This window comes from Rattus norvegicus, chromosome 11 (assembly GCF_036323735.1).
Source record: "Rattus norvegicus strain BN/NHsdMcwi chromosome 11, GRCr8, whole genome shotgun sequence".
NCBI classification, from domain to species: domain Eukaryota; kingdom Metazoa; phylum Chordata; class Mammalia; order Rodentia; family Muridae; genus Rattus; species Rattus norvegicus.
Genome location: NC_086029.1, coordinates 63944809 through 63962367, shown reverse-complemented (window position 1 = coordinate 63962367; position 17559 = coordinate 63944809). Strand labels below are relative to the sequence as shown.

The 17559-nt window shown below is 38.1% G+C and overlaps 1 protein-coding gene across 43 annotated transcripts in view; it reads right to left on the bottom strand.

Moving 5' to 3' along the window:
• Positions 1-17559, bottom strand: part of Bbx (BBX high mobility group box domain containing) — a 247667-nt gene that overhangs the window by 135333 nt on the left and 94775 nt on the right. For 20 of the 43 annotated variants that reach the window (XM_017598008.3, XM_008768634.4, XM_039088365.2 and 17 more), the window contains one exon: positions 12995-13068. The gene's annotated coding sequence lies outside the window, so the exon portion shown is untranslated. Of the gene's footprint in view, positions 1-1283; positions 1398-12799; positions 13069-17559 lie in introns of those variants that run through there. The other 23 variants (XM_008768637.4, XM_039088366.2, XM_063270536.1 and 20 more) reach the window with 6 other exon arrangements.

Sequence of the window (17559 nt, the reverse complement as noted above, 5' to 3'; positions counted from 1 at the left end):
CATTAAAGGCTGCTGTAGAACCAAGAGTGGTACTGGGTGTTGACCCCAAGGCTTTTGTGGGTGCTCCACCACTTAGCTAAACAGCTCCAGCCCTCTCTGTTTAATTTCCTAGGAACGATGTCTCCATGAATTACCCAGACTGAACGTGTAGTCCAGGCAACCTTCCTGCCTCCGCCTTCCCTAGCTGGATCTACAGGTGTGTGCCAAAGTGTGGGTCTTCGGAAGGCAATCTGAGGAGAGGGTTTACTAGAGGAAGAAGCCAGGGTCAGGAGGACAGGACGGGCCTGGAAACAAATGGAACCCCTGCCCCCAGCCCCATGTTTCACAAAGTACCAAGCACTCTATGCAGAGGAAGGTGGGAATATCAAGAGGATTTCAATAAAGCTCCCTGTAAAAATGGAAAAAAAAAAAAAGCTGTCAGAAATAACTTGGCGTGTTCAAAAACAATTTAAAAGTTATTTTTAAGCATCTACAAGTAATGTGTCATCAGAACTTAATAAAAATGCATTCATTAAATCCATACAACTACTTGAGGTAAGTATTTTCAATTGCAGTTTCTCTCCAAGGAATCTGAGATGCTGCCTTGTTAAGCAGGCGCCTGGTATATGAGAGCTGGCAGCACTAGGGTTAATATGTACCCAACTCTGAAAACCATGGCACGTGTACTACAGAGCACTGCTAAAACACAACAGCAAACACAGTGTCCAGAAGGAAAATAAAACACATGTGTGAGTTGAGAGTTCACTATTTTACCTTTGTATCCTGAACCATTGTCACGGTTTAGCCAAAATCCTAAAGTCTAAAAGTGGTAACAAACACCACCTTGACCTAACTTCTTTCTCTAAGTGAATAAAAAGTCCAGTTCTGCTAGGCCAAAATTTATCAAGCTCATCTGACTGCCATCCCAATAGAGAGTGAGTCCCTGAGGCACGAGAGCACACTGACCAAAGCTCGCGGAAGTCACTCCCATACTCTCCGTGTTGCCCTTCCAATTGAATTTCAAACACACATTTTAAACGCATGTAAGAAAGTTGGCTAATACCTGCTAGGTTTCTATATAGCATCAACCATACGTCTCTTTAACATACGAACAGCACAGCATTTATATAATTACTTGTCAGCTTTAAAAATGCCTTCAATTGCATGTGATGGCAACCTACAAGACTCCCCAAGAAGAAAGGACAAGACTGTGTCTTTTGCACTGTACTCTAACTTTTTTCTGTGCAAGGTATCACCAACTGTACTCTAAATAGTAGTCACTATATAAATGCTGATCGACTTACTACAGTGGAACAATTCGCCTCTGGTATTTCTCAATATCCCAAGGGATCCTCCACATCTATAACATGCTGGAGATGATATCATCTGCTAGAGGCTTAGGGTCTTCCTGAGGGTGCCTGGGATAAGAAAAACAGAGAAAGACCAGAGACAGTCAGGAGAAACACAGAGGGAGGAAGCATGAAGATTACCAGAGGATAGAAACAGACTGAAAGTTAGAGTTGCAGGGATTAAGCAGCCAAAGAAAGTCAGAGACAGAGAAGTCTGCAATTGTAACTTGGGTTTTGGTTTGGAGTCCATATTTGTGGTACTACTTACAAAGCAAGAATGCCCTAGTGATGTTAAATTGGTCATACATACAACTGTTCAGAAGTAACTTGAGGTTTCCCTGAATATTTACCTTTACCCACTAACATTCACCTTCACCAGTTCCACACACAATCGTCAAAACAATCTAGCCTCAAACAGGAAATATTGTTCTTCCAATACTGAATGTGAAGGCCAGCGAGATAATGTGAGTTGCCCAAGGTCACAAACAAATGAATAACTAGAGCACCAAATCTGATTCCAAAATCAAGTATTTTCCTGATATCCTGTGTTGTTCCTATTTAAAATGCATATATATCAATAAAATTTTTATTAAACAAAATTCAAATTCTACCCAATTTGTGGTAATTTTTTTTCTATCTTATAGGACAATGAACAAAGTAAGTTACTAAGAACATTTTGAAATGTATCATAAAAAAACAGAATAAAAGTACATCAGGATGATACAAAATTTAGAACTGGAACAAAATTGATTAAGTAACCAGATCAAATACAGATTTTTGAAAAAGCTAGAATTCATTCATTTGCCTTTACGGTTTTGAAATTTCAAGGTCTTAATGACCCAACCTCTTTCAGCCGACCAAATTCAGTAAATTCTGAGGCAGGCAGTGCTAAAGTGCTGAAACGTCCCAAAGTTGCACCCAACCATGTACGCTGAGGTACTATTTCCGGCTATGTCATGTGCAAATGATCACACTCTTTTACACATCAGTATTTCCTCCTAAGCAATATTTACACTCCTTTAAAAAAACCATACCCTTTGAGAAGTAGCCATTGCTATCACCAGAAAAGTTCTATCAGCACAAATGTGAAGCACATTTTTGGATTTTACAAGACAATCTAAGAAAACAATAAATAGGGCTGGAGAGATGGCTCAGTGGGTAAGAGCACTGACTGATCTTCTAGAGGCCCTGAATTCAATTCCCAGCAACCACAAGGTAACTCCTAGTCATCTGTAATGGGCTCTGATGCTCTCTTCTGGTGTGTCTGAGGACAGTTACAGCATACTCATATACAGGAAATGAATCTTTTTAAAAAATTTTAAAAATAAAAAGTAACTTCTATTCAGAAGTGTACCAATTTATGTTTCTATCCTGTTCAGCAAGATCTAAAACAGAAAATTTCAAACAGGGCAAAAGTATAGTACTTCTCTGCCCTCTAGTGACTGGCTAGGTTTTACTAACTCCACGCTTTTCCTAACTCTGTCTTGGGTAATGCTTGAGACTATTTTTCAAACTACAGGATAGAAGCTTTTCATCTTTTAAATACTGAGAGAAGACTCTTGATCAACTTTTAATATATGGTTTGTGGAATAAATACAATACAGAAAAGGAAAGAAGAGGAAAAAAAAAACTTGACTGAAATGGCCCACAACCTGATACTTGGTTTTAAAAAAAGAGAGGTTTTCTGATCCTTGTACTTTTATGCATTTTGTTTGGTAAGAGCAAAGAATTCTAGTCAGTCCCCATGTTAAAATGTTTTTGAATTTCATAACTATGAATTCTAAAATAGTTAATCCTATTATTTTGAAGCCCAGAGTATAAAGATTGGTGGTGCTATAAATGTCACATACAGGTGAACATTTTTCTATTAATCGTAATAAGCAAAATTGCAGGAACATTTGAGGATGCCAAGTAAGACAGTCACTAGACAGTGATTCACCCTTCAACTCTGATAAAGAACTTCTTTGTTACAGTAAAATGATCCTTTGAGTTCTATTACTGTGCCGTGAGGAACCAATGCATTTCTAGAATATCATTTCTGTTTCTCTCTAAAGCCAGTGTATCAGATCTGTGTGTACACACTTATGTTAAAATACTCATTCCCCGCTCACTGGATGTAAATGGACATATTAACATGTAAGGATGATCTACAGGCAGTGTGATGTGATTAGGAGCCTAGAAACCAAATTGGTAGAACCTGAATCCCTGCTCTGTTCCCAATCCGCAGAGTAAACTGGGGCAGATGCACTTTCTATGCCTGGCTTCCTGCATCTCAAACAATGGGAATAAAAAGAGGCACTGAAGAGTCTTGTAGGATGGCTGGGATTCAGTTCCACTGTTGTGGTAGTCATCACAACTTCAGTGGTTTGCAGATATTCGTTCATCTCTTAGCTTGCCACAGTGATGCACACATGCTTGTCCAACATTTAGGAAGCACAGCCAGGAAGATTTCAAATGTAAGCCTTTGCTAGGCTGCATAGCAAGTCTTTCTCTTATAAAACACCATGGTAACAAGAGCAACAACAACAGTAATAATATAGGTAAGAGCATAAAGCAACTGGCTGACTTAGTCTGCAATAACAAATGCCAGTGTGACAAAGGGTCAGGACATTCCCCAAGCTGACAGAGGTGACAGAAGGTAACACGGAGGCAGTGTGCTTCCCCTCTGGGGCAAGCGATGCTGGCAAAGATGGAAAAATGCCCAGTTTATGTTGCCAAGCACATCATTACATTGCATGGGTATATAGAAATCGCAGTCTTTAAAAGTCAAATCGACTAGACTTAAATCTCAGTTTGTATCTTAAATAGTACAAATCTCAAACAACAAACTTAAGTTTCCTGGGCTTTTCAGTTCTTTAATATATTAAGTAAGAAAAATTAATATTTATAAATAAAAGGTCACAGTAGAAACTAAAATGAAAAATTATAAGCATAAAAATATACAGTCAGGTACGGTAACAGATGACTAATTCTAGTGTTCTGCATAGCCAGGCAGATCTCCCTGAGTTCAAGTCCAGCCTGGTCTACATAGGGCATTCCAGGTCATCCAGGACTACACAGAAAGATGTTGGCTCAAGTAAGAGCAACAATTATATAGTTAAAAAAACATAGCAATCATAATATACAAACACACATCCATATGTACACAGAAAACACTGCACATAAAGTGCAAATGAAAGTTGCAGTTTTCATCCTTACTAACTCTTACTAACTGGAATGCATCTTTTATGTTCTTACCACAGTCTGAAGATCAAAACAAGTGACTCCTTATTTGCTTCAAAGCCCAGAAATTGCACATACAGGTGAAGAATTTCCAAAAAAGCCTTTTATGATGAGTAGACTTTATGTAAGTGTTAGTGTACTTGATGTAAGAGAGAAGCTGGCATAACAGAGGGCTCATTACTCACTTCCTCAAGAAGCCAGTTACAGCAATGTAAGTCCTGGGGGAGTATTTAGGAAGTATAGTCACCACGACCTTTTAAAGAAATCCACTTCAGTGCATGTGAGGAAATGATATTAGCACCTGGATAAACCTTGATTTCAAACAGTCGAAGGCAAATTCCAAGAAAAAGATATTTAAATCACCTTTATAGAAGATGTGTTCTGGTTTCCCTGAGAGTGAACGTCTGAGCACTTATAGCTTACTTTATGAAGACTGTCACTCAACGACACTAGTTGTTGAAAACTTTTCTCCAAACTTATTTATCCAGATTGCTAGCTTAAACACTTTAGCGCTTCTATTGCTCTCAGTAATCATCACTACTCAGTTAAACTGCCTTTCCTAGCCACACTGTTTCCTGCAGTAGCTAACTTTGTTTTGCTTTCCTTTATAAACAAATAGGTCTTGCCATTCTGTATATAGACATAGTATCCGCTTTTACAGTTCTCAAAGCTTCAGCCTTAACTTTCCCTTACACCTTAGGTTCATTTGGAATCTCTCCCAAGCTCATCTCAAACTTAGAATTACACCTAACAGGCACACACCTACAGCCCCAGCACTCAGGAGGCTCATGCAGGTGAACCAAGAGCTCAAGGCCAGACTGGGTTACACAGAAAGACTTGGTCTCAAAACAACAGCAAGAACGAAATTAAACTTATGTCCTAAACACAGCCTCACGGCCATCTTCTCTCCACTTCCAATGCAATCTGTGCAGAACACCACCTCTCCTCCTTCTATACCAGATTCTGCTGCTATCACAGTTTCACAGAATATTAGCCATTAGCAGCTATCTGAACAATCACATCTACTTTTTTTTTAAATGTATCTGACGTATTTTTTGCCTTTCAATATTTCTTTTTTCTTTATCATCCTTCTACACCCTCAGAAAAAGTTCTGTCTCTAGCCAAGCTCTATAGGTTAGGCCTGGAATTCGCAGTTGAGAAAAGGTTAAGGTTAACTTTTCAATAACGAAATACACTTACATATATAAGGTGGCCGGTGAGGGGCACTCACAATTAGAGAGAAGGAAGGAGGAAGAGAGATAGAACTAACTAGTAACACCATTTGATGTTTCAGAACACCTTCATTAAGAATGCCTTAAAGCTAAATGTCAGGCTGGATGTGCTCAGTGATAGTGTTGAGTAACAGTATGCAAAGCCCTAGGGTTGATCCCAGAAACTACAAAACACCCCCTCCACCACCAAGTACTCATTAAAGTCTAACCCATGGATTTTTGGAAAAAGGCTTACTTGGTTTGAATATCTCAACTTCTATCCACACTATGAGCTTCATAATCTGACAGTGTAATTTACAACTGTTAGAACAAATTTCTTAACAAAGACAACACTAAAGTCTCCTAAAACCAATATTTCCAGTCCTTATTTTCTTTTCCTTTCTAGCCACTTCCATCAATTCCATTTGCTCAAAACTGATCCGTGGTTTATCTAGCTTTAGAGGAGGAAAAAAAACCCATAAACTTACCCTGACATTCTTAAGGTCCTCTTGCTTCTGATGTTTTCCCTTTTAGATTCACCCAATATCCTATCCAACTGACACAAGGCATCTATGTTAACTTTCTAAGCTTTTCTCCATTTTCTTTTGTTAGTCAGACCTTTTACCATGACAAGGACCTAAGAAAAACAGTTCAAGAGGAAGCACTGACTCTAGACCTAGGGTTTCTGAGGTCACCTGAAGCAGTGACAGTCTTAAAATCTGCTTACCTCAGGGAAGGCAGGAAGGACAGAAAAATAAATAAATAAATAAAGCTGGGGTTAGGATATAGACCCCTTGGTGACCTACTTCCTTCACTTAGATCCTATGTCCCAAAGTACCCAGAACCTTCTAGGGACCACACCTTCAACATATGAGCCTACATTACCCACTATAAACTGAAATGATAAAGTTCATCTGTAAACACTTCTCTGACATCTCTAAGTGGGATTCAGGTCAGGTCTCAATACTGAGCAGCTGAGAGGGGCTTGTTTAGTGGGGGTTCTTCTGACAACTTCCCTAAAGCTCAGAAGCAAAACGCAAAAGTCCAACTCCTACAACGATAAGAAATCACTGTCTGCCTAGGCTGATTATCAGTCTCAAAAGCAACAGTGGGCATCATGCAGCTGGCAAGCGAGAAGACTGTGTGCATGTGGCTCCCACTCCTGCGGGCCCATGTAAAGGCAGTTCTGCTCACATATGTGCATGTGTTGAGGCCAGAGGCCAATCTCCAGTGTTGCTTCTTGTGAAGAGCCACAGGGCCACTCATCATCCTGAAGCTTCACTGATTAGGCCAGGTTGCTGGGCTGCGGACATTAGGAATTACTGTCTCTGCCTCCTCAGGGCTGGAATTACCAGTGTATATCCAACAAACTCGGGTCCTTACACTTGCCCAATAAGCACTCTACTAGGCCACCTGTACAGGCCCAAGCCAGGGTATTTATATATAAGCATTTAAAAGGAAATGATCTAAAACATATTTTAGAGGCACATAGAGACCCAAATGTAGAAAATGTAGTAAATATTCTATCATGAAAAAAAAAAGTCAGTTAAAAATGTGATTTTGATCATTAATTAAAACTCATTTTAAAAAGGACTGGATCATCTTTCCTAGCAACAGGATCTAGTATAAGTCTTATTAGAAAATACTATTTCATGGTCTCTAAACAGTGAATCAGTGTCAAAGTGGATAAAGAAATGCAGTGTTGCTAACACAGGTAACCGGGTGGTAGTACATACACTGGAGAAAAGCCAGGAAACTAGAAATGGGCCCATGTGACCAGCAGAAAGGAGGCATGACAAAAGGAAGTGGGGGAAGCCCATAGAGCTAAGTTGGTAGGTGGACACTGGGTCAAAGCAGGAAAGGAAGGGGACGAAACCAACCAAACTTATAGAACGCCATTTGGATACCTATTATTTTTTAAGTTAATGGAAAAATACAAAAAAACATTGCCCTCGCAGCAAAAACTAAACTATCAGACCTGTAAACCTTATGGTCAATTTAAATGTTCACCCTAGCAAATAAACTGAAAGAACCTCCTGTGTACTTCTCTTCAACTGGTCAATAAAGTAATTGCTATAGAAAGAGCTCTGGCATTATTGGGGTTGACAGTGATGGCTGGTCCTAAACCTTTCTCTATTGATCCTCTACAGTATATCTACTTGATGAGCTGTAACACCAGTGATGCTGAAAGCAGAGTTGGTATTCAAAAACGGTATGGACAGCATTGTCAGAGCATCACATACATGTCCATACAGTGATACCTAGCTGCACAGAGGAACATATCTAACTCAGCACAGACTTCTTCCACAGTACAAGTTTTACTGTCTCTTTTATTTGATAATTCTTCATTGCAGTTAGGGTAGCAAATTTATAAGGATTGCTCACGACATAATAGTACCAGAGCTCTAAAGAGAGGCCAGTTCCTCTACATACAGCTGGCTCTCAAAAAATCGTGTTTGCTTCCACGTGTCTGTAACACTGTCTGGGACTAAGACATGACTTGAAGTGAAAACATTCCTCTCGTGAGGGGGCACCACCTCAGTGTTAAAGAGCAGTTAGGTAGCTGAATACTTCACCTGCCTTTAAAGATAGTGATATAGATGGAGAGCTACAACTGCAAGTTAAACTCAGTGAGTTACAGAAGTCAATATAAAGTCAATACTTTTAACAATCATCTTTATAGATCGCATTGAAAACAGCCTAAAAATAAAATGCCGACTCTGGATGACCTTTCTGGCATCCGACCCAAAGTAAACTAACTTACATATATTAACATTGCAGCTACCACATGTTCCACCTGTCAGGCCACAGAGAAGTCACAGAATAATCTGTTAGAAGGCCAACATAGCTTAGCAAACACTTATTCATTCCTTGTTCATGAAAAATGAGCCATTCATTTTAAGTTTTCAGAGCCAATAACATTTAATGATTATAGCCCTAACAGCATACTTAAAGGCATACAAAAAAAAACTTTAAAGAATACTCCTCCTTCCTGAATTCAGCAAAAAAGAAAATAAGCAAGTATAAAATAACTAACTTGGAGGTGTTATTTAATACCAAACCAAATACACCAAACTTAATGGCATGCAGTATTAAACAGAATGTGAATTTGGATGCCACTAATTTGCCAAATGTTTCTAGAGCAACTTCTGGACTGCAGGCACAGACTTCCTAAGTTTAAGCCTCTTAACTACTTGAAGAGTTCCTACATAAGAACTTCATGTGTATAGTCACATATACAAAATTGATACGAGAATATAGAGTGCTCAGTTAACATAGTCCAGTTTTTATATTGAAATGCAAATGAATTCTGAGATAGAAATATTAGAATTTTCATCTTACTATAGTTAGGAGCCACCAGATAAAGGCTTCCCCAGTGTGGCACTGAAAGGCTGTAGAACCTGGAAGCCGGGCGAGAAGTAAGATCAATGGGGAATGCTTTCCAGAAGACTTGCTAAAGAAAGCCCAATCCAAGCCCATTGTTCTTCCACCTCTCTTCTGTTTTCAAGTTTGAATCATTTCAGAAATAAATAGCTTTTAGCGGAAATTGAAATCAAAATTAAACAAAAAACTTTTTAAATGCTTCTTAACCAATTTAACATCTACAAGAATAAGATCATGACTCAGTTTATCCTGTAGTTTTTAAATACAGAAATGAACTGATAAATTTTCAAATTAAAGTTATTTTTGCACGGAAAGCATTTAACTCAACATTTATTGCTTTCTGTTTATATTTAATTTCAGACAGATGTCAAATCAACAGAGACTGAAATTATTCTAAGGACACAGAATATATACACAAGCATATAAGGAAAACCAACCAACAACAACAAAGTGGTGTTACATCAATATCTGACAAGCAATTGTAAGACACACTACCAAGCCCAAGTGCCAATCCACTTGATGTACTGAACAGAAAACCACAGAAAGCCATCAGTAAGCACAGCAGTACACACTCAGTGAATGGCATTGGGGCTGATACTCAAAAGACTTCCCACAACTGCTATTTAACTATTCCTTTAGTTTGGATGCAAAACCTCTCAAGGTCCGGGTCCTAAATGTGAGCTCCCAGCTACAGTGTTGCTTCCAGAGGCTAGGGAGTCCTTATGGGACACAGCCTAACTGTGGTTCTCTCCCCGCCCTCTCTGTAACCTGGTCCAGTGAGACGAAGTGACCAGGGGAGCCCAGATGCCTTCTTTCCCTACCATGATGGACTGTAGACTTTAATATGAGCCGAACAAACCATTTATCCTTAATCAGCTTCTAGACAATACTTTGCTACAGTGATAAGAAAAACAAGTAACACAGCTGTCTTCAGGAAAGAGGGGAAGGAGGAGAACAGGGAGAAAATGCAGGTGGAGAGCTGCATTACTTCACATACACAATTTAATTTCTTTTCTGTTTATCTCAACCTTGAATATATGGCAATGGGCTGTTTGGATTCTCAACTGTTTTACAAAGTAAAAGAATGCTACCTTGAAAAGAAATGTGAATTAGCTTGACAAGAGAGTAAACAGAAACATATAATCTAAGAAACATAATTCTCTTGTTCTTCAACCAACTTTTAAATATCCTTTGCCATTCCTTGATAGCAGGGGATATACAAGGGATTCACTTTTATAGTGATATAATTCCTTCATTACATTTATTCTGGTTCTCTGTTTTTCAAGTTCTTAGATTTGAAATATTCACTTATAGGAACCTCATTTTCATATTCAATCATTCACAGTATAAAAACACATTCAGTAATTTCATGTCTCCTATTTCAAAGGTCCCAGAGCTGTTTTTGTAATTTTGACCATAATTAACCACATCTCCTATTTATGTATTAAATAACTTAGAAACTTTTTGTTTCTTACTCTTTAGTATAGAAAACAGCTTCCTCCAGTTTGTATTCTTCACCTGTAAAATTACTTTTGAACCTGTCAATGAAATAGGAGAGAGAGTGGCATCTATCCCTCCACACAGCCATTTTAAGCTATGGGTCTACAATTACTGTCCTTTTGTTGCACGAGGTAATGCTCCTTCAGCTTTGTTCTCTGAATGAAGCGCATGACCAGATATAGAAGCATAAATAAAAAGGAAAATGATTCTGACTGTAACATGCATGGAAATGTGGAAACGAGAATGGCCCTCATAGGCTCACGTATTTGATTGCTTAGGGAGTGACAATATTTGAAAGGATTAGGAGGTGTGGCTTTCTTGAGCTGTGTTATTGGGGATGGGCTTTGATGCTTCAGAAGCCCATGAATGCCAAGCCCACCATCACTCACTCTTTCTGCTGCCTGGGGATCCAGATACAGAACTCTCAATTAACCACTTCTTCAGTACCATGTCTACCTGTGTGCCAACCATGCTCTCTGTCATGAGAAAGGACTAAACCTCTGAAAGTGTAAGCCAGCCCCAATTAACTGCTTTCTTTTATGAGAGTTGCCGAGGTCATGGCTTCTCTTCACAGCAACAGAGCACTAAAACACTTAATGATGAAATGTAACTTTGCCTAGACTGTGTCTCAGCTTCAATAGGCCCTGGCACTCATTTGTTAATTGCTAGATCACTTTTGATTTTGTATGCCATCTTTACTGTTTATTACTGTATTTAAGATGATTGCATATAAATATAAATATTAATATAAACTAGAAGAACAAATTCAATTAAAATTTCATATTATCGACAACTTGAATTTCTGTCTACTAATCCTTTTTGGAGTCAATGTATCATATTTTATTGCAATAATTAGTTTATTACTCAGAAATCACAGGTCACATGGCTACCTAGTCAAAACTGTTATGTAATAGCCTGTTTATGACTGTGTTTTAAACAGGTAAAATAAAGTACCCTGCCTTATTTTCTACAGATGTATTCATATGTAATAGATTCAGAATGCTACCACAAATCTAATTCTCTTTAGACCTCCCTATAGTCTCTGGTTTAGCAATTAAGAACATACAGGATATTTTCTAATGAATTCTTGAATATCTCATACTCTATTCTGCTGACTCAGCAAAAGCATAATTCTATTCAGATTGGTCTTATAGCCAAAATTTGTGCTGCTAATAAATGCAGCCTTAAAAGATGCTATAGTATGATGTAAAAACAGTAACAAAAACCTGTTCTTATTCACAGTGAGACTTTGTTAGTGCTTAAATGATCTTATAGTAAATATATATTAAACCAAATTATATGTTTTACTAGGAGTTCAATCCTAGACAATGACATTTAAAGAAGGTTAGAAATGATAAGAGTATCATCCAATAATATACTTCTTCAAACAGAAAAAAGAGATGCAGTTATTCTAGACACATTAATTTAACTGGAAAGTTAAAGAGGTTTCTTTCTTAAGAACTGTAATCAGACTATTTAATATATTTTCTCATGTTAATTCACACTAATTTCTACCATCTTAAATCGTCCATAAAGCACAGTATTTATGTTTCACTAATCGCACCTTGCATACTCAGATGGGGAAACTCCACAGGTCATTGTTACTGATACCAACTTTAAAATATTATTGCCGTATATTAGAGCTGATAAGCAATTTTTTTCTAAAGCAACAGTTTATAAAAAACTTGAACAAAGGGGGCTGGGGATTTAGCTCAGCGGAAGAGCGCTTGCCTAGCGAGCCCAAGGCCCTGGGTTCGGTCCCCAGCTCCGGGGGGGGAAAAAAAAAAAAAAAAAAAAAACTTGAACAAGGACCTATTGTTTCAAAGACTGATAGAGTTTCTGTGTACATATTTTGTTATCCCAACCTTTTCTTCATTATGTGATTTTCATATTTTAAATGGTTTCCTTCATGCTGCAGCCACACATTTGTACATCATTTTCTTCTCAGGTAATAATGGCTGCTGATTCATCTTTTACCTAAGGTTAACCCTGTATGGAAAGTTGCTTCCAGGGAGATTAACCACTTAGATATCTTAGGTGTGTAATTTCTAACTATGTCGGACTTCAACAGATTGTCTTAAACCAATTTCACGTGCTAAAATAAGAGATTTTCAACAATTTAAATTCATTATTCTGTAAGAAGATTTAACTTACTTGATGAAGATTAAAATGTTACACACAAAAACACTGACATGAAAAACTGTACAAGGGTCACACTTCCCCGATCAACATGAAAGGTGAATCCATCGGATGAGAAAGGGCTGAGACCAGCTCTGATAGCACATGGTTCTTGACTGCCTCACTGCTTCCAGGTAAGAAAGTAAGATGCATGTCCAGAGCAGCTCTTACCAGTCAAGTCAAGACTTCCCATTGTGATTTCAGTGGAACATCAGAACTTCCAGCTTCTGTGATGCAGCAGGATTCTGTGAAAGACACATGGTGAAGTGGTTAAAAGGAGAGACAGAGAGGCCTTTCCAACAAAGCCCACATATCTCCCTTGGCCAAATAATCCCAGAGAAAAGGCCTAATATCACCTTGCTAACTAACCAATGCTCTTTAGAGAATGTGGCCCAAAGTGTTTATCATTGATTTTAATATTAAAAAGACAGTCGCTGCAATTACTTGATGCAGAGTAAAATTGTCTAAACTCTGAATTACAGGCAGTCAATTCCCCACATTTCACTAAAATGAAATAGAGATTTACAGACAGTCTGCTGAGGTAGGAAATGGTGACTCTGACACCTACACTAAATTCAAGTTACTTTAAATGGCCCAACTCAGCTAGATAAACTAGGCTTTTGCATTACTCTCTTTAAAGTACTTTCACTGATTTAAAAGTAATGAATAAAACAATGCAATATAAATGAACAAAGAGAAAACAGTTAGGGCCAACGGGGCACAGAAAAAACTGGGCCAAACAAAAACAACAACCAAAAAAAAAAAAAAAAACTAATTTTTTCCTAACTATAAAGAGCTAAGAAAATGAAAGTCAATCAAAGTCACCAATGAAATGTACATGAAGTCAAATGAGCCATATGAAATTAAAACAAAAGTATAGGCATATTCTGAAACACAATGTTTTTAAGAATCAGAAATATTTGAGTTTCCTTTTGAGACAGTTTTTAGCTTGCTTCAATGGTAACAAATCCTTACTCAAGTTAAAAAAAAAAAAAAAAAAAACTATCGTTATTGACTATTACTGCCTTACAGCTCCATCAATAATTGGTTATTTTGTGACCTGACTAAACTTTTTTTTTTTTTTTTTTTTTTTGCTTTTTTCCTAATCAGTTCACATGGCTATGGAAACTGCCTCTCTTCAGCTAAATGTCAAAAACGTGTTATAATTCAATGAAGCCCTTCTGTCAGGATAGATGATTCAGTTGTCACCCAGGTCTTCCCAACATAATAGCAGAGAAAATAATAAATATTAATTAAATGATCTCATGTTATTTCACACCAGGAACTACTGAGTCATCTTCAGATATTTGAAAATAAGCATGTGGCTAAAATTTTTAAAAATCGGTTATTTTTTAATAATATTTTTAATATATCATTCCTTCTCCCATTTGCTACCCCTTGCTCTATTCTCAAATGCATGGCTTCTTTTTCTTTAACTACTGTTTTACACACACACACACACACACACACACACACACACACACACACACTCACTCACACACACGGCGGAGATTCCTAAATGCATAAATACATCCTGCTCAGTCTGTATAATGTAAGTAGTGGTATATAAACTGGTCTCAGGGGGCTGGAGAAATGGCTCAGTAGTTAAGAGCACTGTCTGCTCTTCCAGAGGTCCTGAGTTCAATTCCCAGCAACCACATGGTGGCTTACAACCATCTGTAATGGGGTCTGATGCCCTCTTCTGGTGTATTTGAAAACAGCTATAGTGTACACACATAAACTGGTCTCAGGGGTTGACCCATGGAGATTGTGGCCATAATTCCTAGCTACATTCTAAATATTTTTAACTCATACCCACAAATAGATGAAATTCACACCCTGCATCAAAGACACTTCTCTTTGTGAAAAAGACCATTACAGAAAAACACAACTGATCAAAAGGCAGAAAACAACTGACTTTGCGATATTCAGTCTCCACTACTACATCTACAATGCAATCCCACACCTAAGGCTCAAGGTTCATGGAGGAAGAGAGAGTGGGAAGATTGTAAGAGACAGAGGAAAAGAAGTTGGTTGTGAGAGTATATCAGAGAGGCCACACCCATAAGTCTCACCAACATGGCTGCCTAAATGAGATCTGAACGCTGATGCACGTACACGCTGTTGTAGATAGGGAACAGCTCACAGGGTCCCAACTCTATAGACAAAAGACTACAAGCAACTGGGGAGTGCCGTGAATGAGAAAACCAGTTATTTTTAAGCTAAGTACAAAGAATATATAGAAATAAACGTGTGTTTATTGAAGAAACATATAGTAACCAAAATTGACAAAATCAATGGTATAGAAATCTTTATTTTCATAAAGTATTTTTTTTATTTTAAAATACTTTAAAAAAAAACCTCTATGGTCAACAAAAATAGCTCAGCACATAAAGTACCAAGCCAGAGGACCACAGTTCCATTCCCTAGAACCCACATGTTGGAAGGGGAGAACAGACACACATAAAGTGTTCACGGACATACACGCTGACACATAGACACACAGACACTCTGGAAACAGCACTCATGTAAGCAAACACAATGGTTTCTTGAATGTATCTTTGAATATATCAAAGCCTAAGCAGATTATTGTCTAAGCAAACAAGTATCTACCTGTGTTTTCTGGGTCCAACTCAGGCTTCCTCTCATTCCTACTCACCCCAAAGAACCTCAGAATTCTCACTCCCCATGGCCAGGTCGCACTGACTCAACAGGCATCCCTTCCATTTTCATGATCTCTGCTCCCCACCCAGAATCCTGCTACCAGCTACTGGCCAACCCTGAGCTAATACACCTTAACACAGATACGCTCTGAGAAACTTCATCATGACATATGAAAAAGCCATCTAATAAATAGATATTATTGACCTCTTACCACAAGCTGAGCGAATGACTTGGCATCTGAAAAACCTATCCTAAGGATAACCTAAGCAACTGATGAAATATCTTGGACTAAATGGCTTTCTGGCACAGCCCAACTCCTGGGAACTAAGGGACCTGTGTTTTAAAAAACTTGTGAAACCAGAAGAGGTGGGATGTCACTTCTTACCAGACCTCCAGTTAGTGCTAATGTCAGGCATAGTATTCAAGGCACATTATTGAAACATCCCCTTCTATGCCAAAACTATGTATGTCCCCCAGTGTCACTACAACTAAGTGCAGAAGGGACCCCAAAGTAACTATGTGCCCACAAACACAGAAGCATATTTATTCCCCATGAAAGACTGCTTTTCTGATGTTTTCATCAATTCTCTGGCTAATAGATTAAGCTAACCAACTTATTCTCATACATACCCCTAATTCAATCAAGCTCAATAAAAGTCATTCTGGACTGCAATTATTTGCTAGGGAACAATTATACTCAAATGAAAAAGAATGAAAACGGCTGGGCATGGTATAATACACGATGCAAAGGCTCTCCATTTACACAGCTCAAGAGCAAAAACAGAGCCCACTGCTCCAAAAGGAAGCATCCTCCTGAATACAGAAAACTCATGTCTTCACACCTGAGTCAAAGATCAATGGGGACCAGGAAAGAGCAAGTTTTGAATTACTCATTTCCAATGATGTTTCTGATTTAAAAGAGACAAAAACTCTAAGGGCCAGGACAGTCTCTAATAGCCGAAACAAATCTACCCTGCAATCTAAGAGTTCTGGTGTCTCCCAGTCCCTGAGACCTTGCTTAAACCCCCCACTGGCTGAACAATAGTGTGTTCCAATCTCTCCTTGTGACACTGACATGCTTTAGAAGATTCTTCCTGTCAGAAAAGTTTTTGTAAGAATTAGACTTTTGTTTTCTTCAATTTACTCTTTTATATACATGCTACATGTTAATAGGGGAAGTGAAATACAAACTCCAAACTCTGATTTCCATGTGATGAAATGAATTCAGGTTCAAATCCTTGATAATTTAACTAAAGTTTGTCCTTTTGCTGGTGTTTACCACAAATCAGAACTAGAAAACACATGACTAATCTCTAGCTAAATAATTCACTAGAATAAAATATCCTCATATGGATACAGATACCACTGGGACACATGTATGTGTTTGCATGTATGAAGTGATAACGCTAAGTAGTAATAAACAAACCTCTTCCACTAATATTCCCTCCCTGTCTTTTTATAGTTGGAGCCTAAACCACAACTATTTCACAGGCATTTTTGGCCAGGCCCCAACCTTCAGCTGACATTACAAATGTCAGCTACACTAAGAATGGAAATATCTTTTAAAAAGGAACGTGCAAGTCTGATTTTGTCACCTTCCTATCACAAACCTAGCATTTCCTCATGACCCAGAGTGTTTTGATTAAAAAACACTGAAGAATAAAGGCAAACGAGTCCCCTCTGCATCTAGCAGGGATTACAGAAATTGTCCATTTCTTTACTTTCCAAAAGTCTCCAGGAAATACTACTTAGCAGTGACAAAAATGCTCTAATACCCCGCAGTCACTGTCTAATAGTGGCCTCTTGAAATGTCAAACATAAAGACTTGGATATGCCTTCCCCTTCAGCATTCAGTACTGCACCAATTACTAAATCGCATTTTAAAAACTATCTTCTGCTTAGTTATTTACAAACAGAACAGCAATGCAAATGATTTCATCATCCACTGTTTGAGAAATTAATGACCTATTACTACTATGTGTGAGCATAAAATGTGTAACAGTCATGCTGATGACACAATTGATAAATTATGCACACACAAAACACCACCGAACGAAACAGTAATATAAAAT